The sequence below is a fragment of the Crocuta crocuta genome, unplaced genomic scaffold (assembly GCF_008692635.1).
Source record: "Crocuta crocuta isolate KB4526 unplaced genomic scaffold, BGI_CrCroc_1.0 scaffold29, whole genome shotgun sequence".
Classification (NCBI taxonomy): Eukaryota; Metazoa; Chordata; class Mammalia; order Carnivora; family Hyaenidae; genus Crocuta; species Crocuta crocuta.
In genome coordinates, this window is record NW_027533280.1 from 2,983,599 (window position 1) to 2,990,694 (window position 7,096).

The window sequence follows — 7,096 nt, forward strand, 5'->3', positions numbered from 1 at the left end:
GGGGGGGGGAGGGACTGGAGCCTGAAGACCCCAGCCCTTACCCCAGGTACACAGGTGACCACAAATGATAACGCCTGCCGGCCGAGCGTCCACCGTACCTTCCTTGCATCCGCACGGCAAACCTTTGAGCGAGGTACCGCCTTACTCGTTACGTCACACGTGGGGAAGCAGGCTCGGAGGGCGGTGACCTGCCCCAGGGTTCACAGCAGGGGTTCTCGGAGTGGTGGGATTATGAAGCATTTCCAAATTTCTCTTGGTGCTTGTTAGCATTTTTCTTTTTTTCTTTTCTCTTATCTTAAATGTTTGTTTTTGAGAGAAAGCGCGCAGCTGGGAAGGGGCAGAGACAGAAAGGGACAGAAGATCTGAAGGGACTCCAGCTCCCAAACCGTGGGATCGTGACCTGAGCCACCCAGGTGCCCCGTCACTTACTTCCTTGATGCTTTCCTTTCCTGCAGGTGTATACTCAGGTTTACACCCACACGCTCACATTGGCAGTGAGACACGTACACACTCATGCACAGCCTTATGCGCTCACATGCTAACACATTCACACACCATCCCAAATATGCTCATACCGATGACACGCTCACCTCCACATCCACTTATCCTCACTCACATCCAACACCTCACCTACACTCACGGCCGCACACATGTGTCACCCACACTCACACATCCCTCACTCGTACTCACAGCACAGTCCCTGGTTCCTCTCTGCTCTGTGGCAGATTGCGCCCCCCCCCCCACCTGCCAGTGGCTCCCCAGAGGATGATGGGAGAATTTTACATCCCGGCCTGGTGCCAGGCTGCCTTGCCCAGCTGTCTCCACCAGCACGTGTGTGGGTCCGGGGCTCCCACCAGCACCTTGGGGGGCTCGGAGAAGGCTTCTGCTCTCAGGGCAACAGCCTGATTGGTTTTCACACTGGCTGGCCAGGGGCAGCGGGACCACCCTGAGTGTGGGAGGTTGGCCTGGGAGGGTGAGGAAGTGTGTTTTGAGTGACGGATAAGGTCCCTGTGCTTCTACAACTCAGTCAAGTGGGGGAGACAGGAGCAAGCAAAGAAACAAATACATGGTCAAGGTATTGTCTTTCAGCCATAAGTGCCAGGAAGATAAGCCAGGTGACGGGATGGTGAGTGCCTCGAGGTGGCCGCTTTGCACAGGGAGGCCAGGAGGAAACCTCCCGAAGAATGACATTTCAGCCAAGCGCCCACTGCTGCAGTGAGATGGGGCAGGAAAGGGTTCTAGTCACGGAAACTAAAAGTACAAACCCCTGCAGTGTGGGGAACTTGCCGCACTGGAAGGCAAGGAAGAGGGCGCGTCATATGGAATGAGGCCCGGGTGGCATTCGGACCAAATCACTGGGCGGAAGAGGCCACTGTTAACATTTTAGATTTTACTCTACGCGCAAAGGGAAGCTGCTTAATCCTCACAACCAACCTAATGAGGTAGAAATTATCCCCCATTTTACAGAAGTGGAAAATGAAGGTCAGAGAGGTTGAATGACCTTGGGTCACACAGTTCATAAGTAGTGGCGTCTGGAATGGAACAGGAGTCTGATCCTGCTAGGTTGTCCCGAAAGGTATGGCCAGGTCTCCATCGGTGCTCTTTCCCCTCCTCAGGCATGAAATCTAGGTCACTGGGCCAGGGGACCCCAGGACCCAGCCCAAGCCTCCTGAAGGTACGAGGCTTCCCCAAAGGGGAAGTCCTCCTGGGGGTCTGCCTCCCCTCAAGGACGAAGCTCTCCAGCCCAGAGCTGTGTGGCCCGAGAAGGTATTTAAACTTTTATGGGTGTCTTGATTGCCCAGCGATAGTGAAAGGCCCTGCTCTCCAGGAAAGGATCCATTTCCCCAGTTCTGCATTCATTCCCCTCCCCCCTCCCCCCCCCCAAACTGNACATGTATATACATGCATGTACGCATGCATGTTGCGCATGTGTATATTTCTATGTAGGTATCTGTGCACGTTCTTTTGAATTCATATAGAGCATGCTGTTTTAAAAAAGGCACAGCTTAAGTGTACAGTTTGGTGAATTTTTACAAACTAGACACACACATGTAACCAGCATCCAGACCCAACAACAGAACGTTCCAGCCTGTAGAGGCCCCCACCATATCCCTGCTCACTCAAGACTAATCATTAGCCTGACTCCTCAGAACAAAGGTTAGTGTTACCTGTTGTTGAATTTGCTACAAATAAAAGCATATAGTGTGTATTATTTTGTATAGTGCTCCTCTCGGCATTCTTTTCTTTTTAATTTTTTAAAGTTTATTTATTTTGCTAGACAGAGACAGTGCACGCACAAGCACAGGGGAGGGACAGAGAGAGAGAGAGAGGGAGAGAGAGAATCCCAAGCAGGCTCTGCATTTTTAGTGCAGAGCCTAATGCGGGGTTCAGTTCCACAAACCATGAGGTCATGACCCGAGCTGAAATTAAGAGTCAGACACTTAACTGACGGAGCCCTCAGGCGCCCCACTCTGCATTCTGTTCTTTTTTTTTTTTTTTATGTTTTATTTATTTCTGAGAGAGAGAGAGACAGCATGAACAGGGGAGAGTCAGAGAGAGAGGGAGACACAGAGCCGGAACTAGGCTCCAGGCTCTGAGCTAGCCGTTAGCACAGAGCCCGACGTGGAGCTCGAACCCACCAACCGTGAGATCATGACCTGAGCCGAAGTCGGACGCTTAACCGACTGAGCCACCCAGACGCCCCTGCATTCTGTTCTTTAGATTCATGGGTGTTGTGTGAAGCTGCAGGCAGTTTATGCTTTTTTGTGGCTGCTTAATATTCCACAGGGGACTCTATCCACTGAGCCATTCTGCCGTTGAGGGACATCTTTATTCTTTCCAGTGTGGAGAGGTCATGAATAAAGCCACTGTGAACATTGTACATTTTTTTTATTGCAGTAAAATATACATAACATAAAATTTACCATTCTAACCATCTGTTCATAGACTTTACTTTTTAGAGCACGTTTAGGTTCACAGCAAAATTGAGTGGAAAGTACAGAGATTTACCATATGCCCCTTACCCCGCCTCCAACCTGTCCCCCACTGTGAACACCCCTCACCAGAGTGGTACATTTGTCACAATAGATTAGGTCACACTGACACAGCATTGGTACCCGAAGTCCATAGTTTATGGTAGGGCTCACTCTTGAAGTTGTACATCCACGGCTATTGACACTGTGGAACAGCATGCATCTACCATCAGGGTACCCTAGAGAATAGTTTCACCACCTCAACCTCTGTGCGCTTCCTTTTCATCCCTCTCCACTCCCTAGCCCCTGGCAACCACTGATGCTTCTCCTGTCTCCGTAGTTTTCTCTTTTCCAGGCGTCCTGTAATTGGAGTCATGCCTTTTCAGATTGGCTTCTTTCACTTAGTAATAGGCATTTGTGTTTCCTCCATGCCTTTCCATGGCGGATAACTGAACCGTACTGTATTATCTGGATGTGCCGCAGCCGTCCATCCACCTACTGAAGGACAGCTTGCTTGCTTCCAGGCTTTGGCAATTACGAATAAAGCTGCTGTACACATCCATCTGCGGGCTTTTACGTGCGCGTGAGTACAATTCATTTGGGTAAATCTCTAGGGGCATGTTTGCTGAATCATGCAGTTTGTACGTGTAGTTTCATAAGAAACCACCAAACTCTTCAAAAGTAACTACTGTTTTGTGTTCCCACTAGCAATGAATGAAACTTCCTGTTCCTCCACATCTTCAGCAACATTTGGTGCCATCAGTGTTTTGGATTTTAGCAATTCTGTTAGGTAGGTAATGGTGTCGCATTGTTGTTTTAATTTGCAGTTTCCTAATGACATGATCTTGAGTGTCATTTCATATGTTTATTTGCCATCTGTATATCTTCTTTGGTGAAGTGTCTGTCCAAGTCTTTTGCATCTTTTTTTGGTTTTTGCTTTAAGTTTATCTATTTATTTGGAGAGAGAGAGAGAGAGAGCGCGCGCACAAGCGGGTGAGAGACAGAGAGGAGAGACAGAATCCCAAGCAGGCTCCATGCCATCAGTGCAGAGCCTGATGTGGGGCTCGAGCTCACAAACTGTGAGATCATGACCTGAACTGAAATCAAGAGTCCGCCACTGAACTGACTACACCACCCAGAGGCCCCTTTTGCCTCTTTTTAAAATTGGGCTATTTGGTTTTTTTATTGTTGAGATTTATGTGTTTTTGTTGTTTTGGTTTTTTTTTTTGGTTAACAAAATATTTGGCTTTTCAGCTATATTTGCAAGTATTTTCTCCCAGTCTGTGGCTCTTGACAGTATCTTTTGCAGAGCAGAAGTTTTTAACTGTAATCAAGTTCCACTTACCAATTCTCTCATGAATCATGCTTCTGATGCTGCATCAAAAAATCATCTTCATACCCAAAAAAGCTAGATATTGTCCTATGTTATTTCTTTTTAAAATTTATTAATAATATTTCTTATTGAGAGACAGAGAGAGCACGAGCATGGGAGGGGCAGAGAGAGGGGAAGACACAGAATCCAAAGCAGGCTCTGGGCTCTGAGCTGTCAACACAGAGCCCGACGCAGGGCTCGAACCCACAAACTGCAAGATCATAACCTGAGCCGAAGTCGGACGCCCAACTGACTGAGCCACCCAGGCGCCTCTGTCCTATGTTCTTTTTTTTTTTAATTTTTGTTGATGTTTTATTTATTCTTTGTTTTTAACCATTTTTTTAATGTTTTATTTATTTCTAGGAGAGAGAGAGAGACAGCGTGAGCAGGGGAGGGGCAGAGAGAGGGGAAGACACAGAATCCAAAGCAGGCTCTGGGCTCTGAGCTGTCAACACAGAGCCCGACGCGGGCTCGAACCCACGAACCGCGAGATCATGACCTAAGCGAAAGTTGGACGCTCAACCGACTAAGCCACCCAGGCGCCCCTGTCCTATGTTATTTCTAAGAGTTGTATAGTTTTGCATTTTACACTTAAGTCTGTGGTCCATTTGGAGTTGATTTTTGTGAAAAGTGTAAGGTCTGATAAGGTCTGAGTCTAGATCTTTTTTTTTTTTTTTTTTGCATGTGGGTGTCCAGTCGTCCCCATACCATTTGTTGAAAAGACAATGTTTGCTGCATTGACCTGCCTTTGCTCCTTTGTCACAGATCAGTTGACTGTATTTATATGGTCTATTTCTAGACTCTGCATATAGTTCCATTGATCTGTGTGTCTCTTCTTTCATCCAAACCACACTGTCTTATTATGGTAGCTTTATAGTAAGTCTTGAAGCCGGGTAGTGTCAGTCCTCTGACTCTGTTTTTCTCCTTCAGTACTGCGTTGGCTGTTTTCACACAGCAAAAATGACAGAGCCTGGATCTCGACGCAGCTCTGAGTCATTCTGACTTTTGGATAGTCCATCCAGGATGCTTTGTTCAAGTATAATCATATATTTGCTTTTGTTTTTGCACATACATTAACGTACTTCAATTTCATTCTGTTCCTTTTTTTTTTTTTTTTTTTTTTGGGTTTTTTTTTTTTTTTTTGAGGTTTATTTCTTTATTTTGAGAAAGAGGTGTGAGCCGAGGAGGAGCAGAGGATCCTAAGCAGCCTCCACATAGTCAGCCAGGAGCCTGATGCGGGGCTCAAACTCATGAACTGTGAGATCATGACCTCAGCCAAAATCAAAAGTCAGACTCTCAACAAGCTGAGCCACCCAGGCGTTCCTCTGTCCCTTGTTTTCACACAATACATGCAGAAGGTCATTCCCTACCTTTATAGAACTTTTGTACATAGATACATGCATACATTCTTTTTACCCCCGCCACAGAGTGTTCTGTGAGCCATGCTCTGTAATGAGTTGATCAGTTCCCTATGGAAGGGTATTTAGCTTATTTCCAGACTTTTGCTACTACAGTTAACTATCTATCTGCAAACTGGTATCTTTGCTCCCCTCCACAAGTCTTCTCTATAGAAGAAATTCCTACTGGGTCCGAAAGAAGTGCTTTTTAAATTCTGAGCTTTGCCAAATTCCCCTTTGAAGGAGGCTGTGCCATGTAGCAGCAGAGGCTGTTTTAAAGTCAAAGTGCTTTGGGGCTCCTGGGGGGCTCAGCCGGTTAAGCGTCCGACTTCGGCTCGGGTCATGACCTCACGGTTCGTGGGTTCGAGCCCTGCCGTGGGGCTCTGTGCTGACAGCTCAGAGCCTGGAGCCTGCTTCCGATTCTATGTCTCCCTCTCTCTCTGCCCCTCCCACCTCGTGCTCCGTCTCTCTCTCTTTCTCAAAGTAAAAAACATTAAAGCAATTTTTAAAATAAATTCAGAGTGCTTTAGGCCTTGGGCTGAAGGATGGAGGGGTGAGGGATATGTTGCCCCTCTTGCTGATTCTCTGGACCTTGGCCTGCTCTCCCTGGCTCTTGGTTCAGGCCACACCCTTTGCCTGGAAGCCTGCTCACCTTTCTCTAAGAGCCCTCCCAGTCAAGGTAGGCCCCGGTCACTTTCCATTACCCCACCCAGTTTTATTCCTTTATCACACTTGCCACTAACTGAAATTATCTTATGTATTGACTTGCTGATTTCCTGTCTCCCCTGCCCTGCAAAGGATGGTTGTTTTCCTTTTTTCACACTCACCCAGCTCCTGGCAGTCACTCCGTGGATGTTGCGGTTTCCCCTCTCCCAATCCCTACTACTCTGCTCTATTTTTCTCCATAAAATGTATTCCCTGCCACCAGGTAGACTTTACTTACTTATTGTATGTATTGCCTGACTCCCCCACTAGCATGTCAGCTCCCGCAGGACAAGGGTCCTGTTTTGTTCACTGTCGCATCTCAAAAGCTTAGAATGGTGCAAGGCACGCGGTAGGTGCCGGGCAGACATTTGTTGAAAGAAAGAGAAGGAGAGACCAGGAGAAAGACAAAGAAGATGGAAGGAAGGGAGGGAGGGAGGAACTAAGGGAAAAAAGAGGATCGTCACCCCCACCCTCCAGGGCTGGCAGGCTGTCCCTCCAAAGAAAAAGACCCATGAAAGAGGTAGCGCCCCCACCAGGTCAGGACCCCTCTGTGTGTCCAGATTGGCCCCGGTGCCTCCAGACCCTAGGGCAGAGCTGGAGGACCTGGCTTGGGGGAGGGGGCGGGGCTCGCCGCAGGGGGGCGGGCGGCT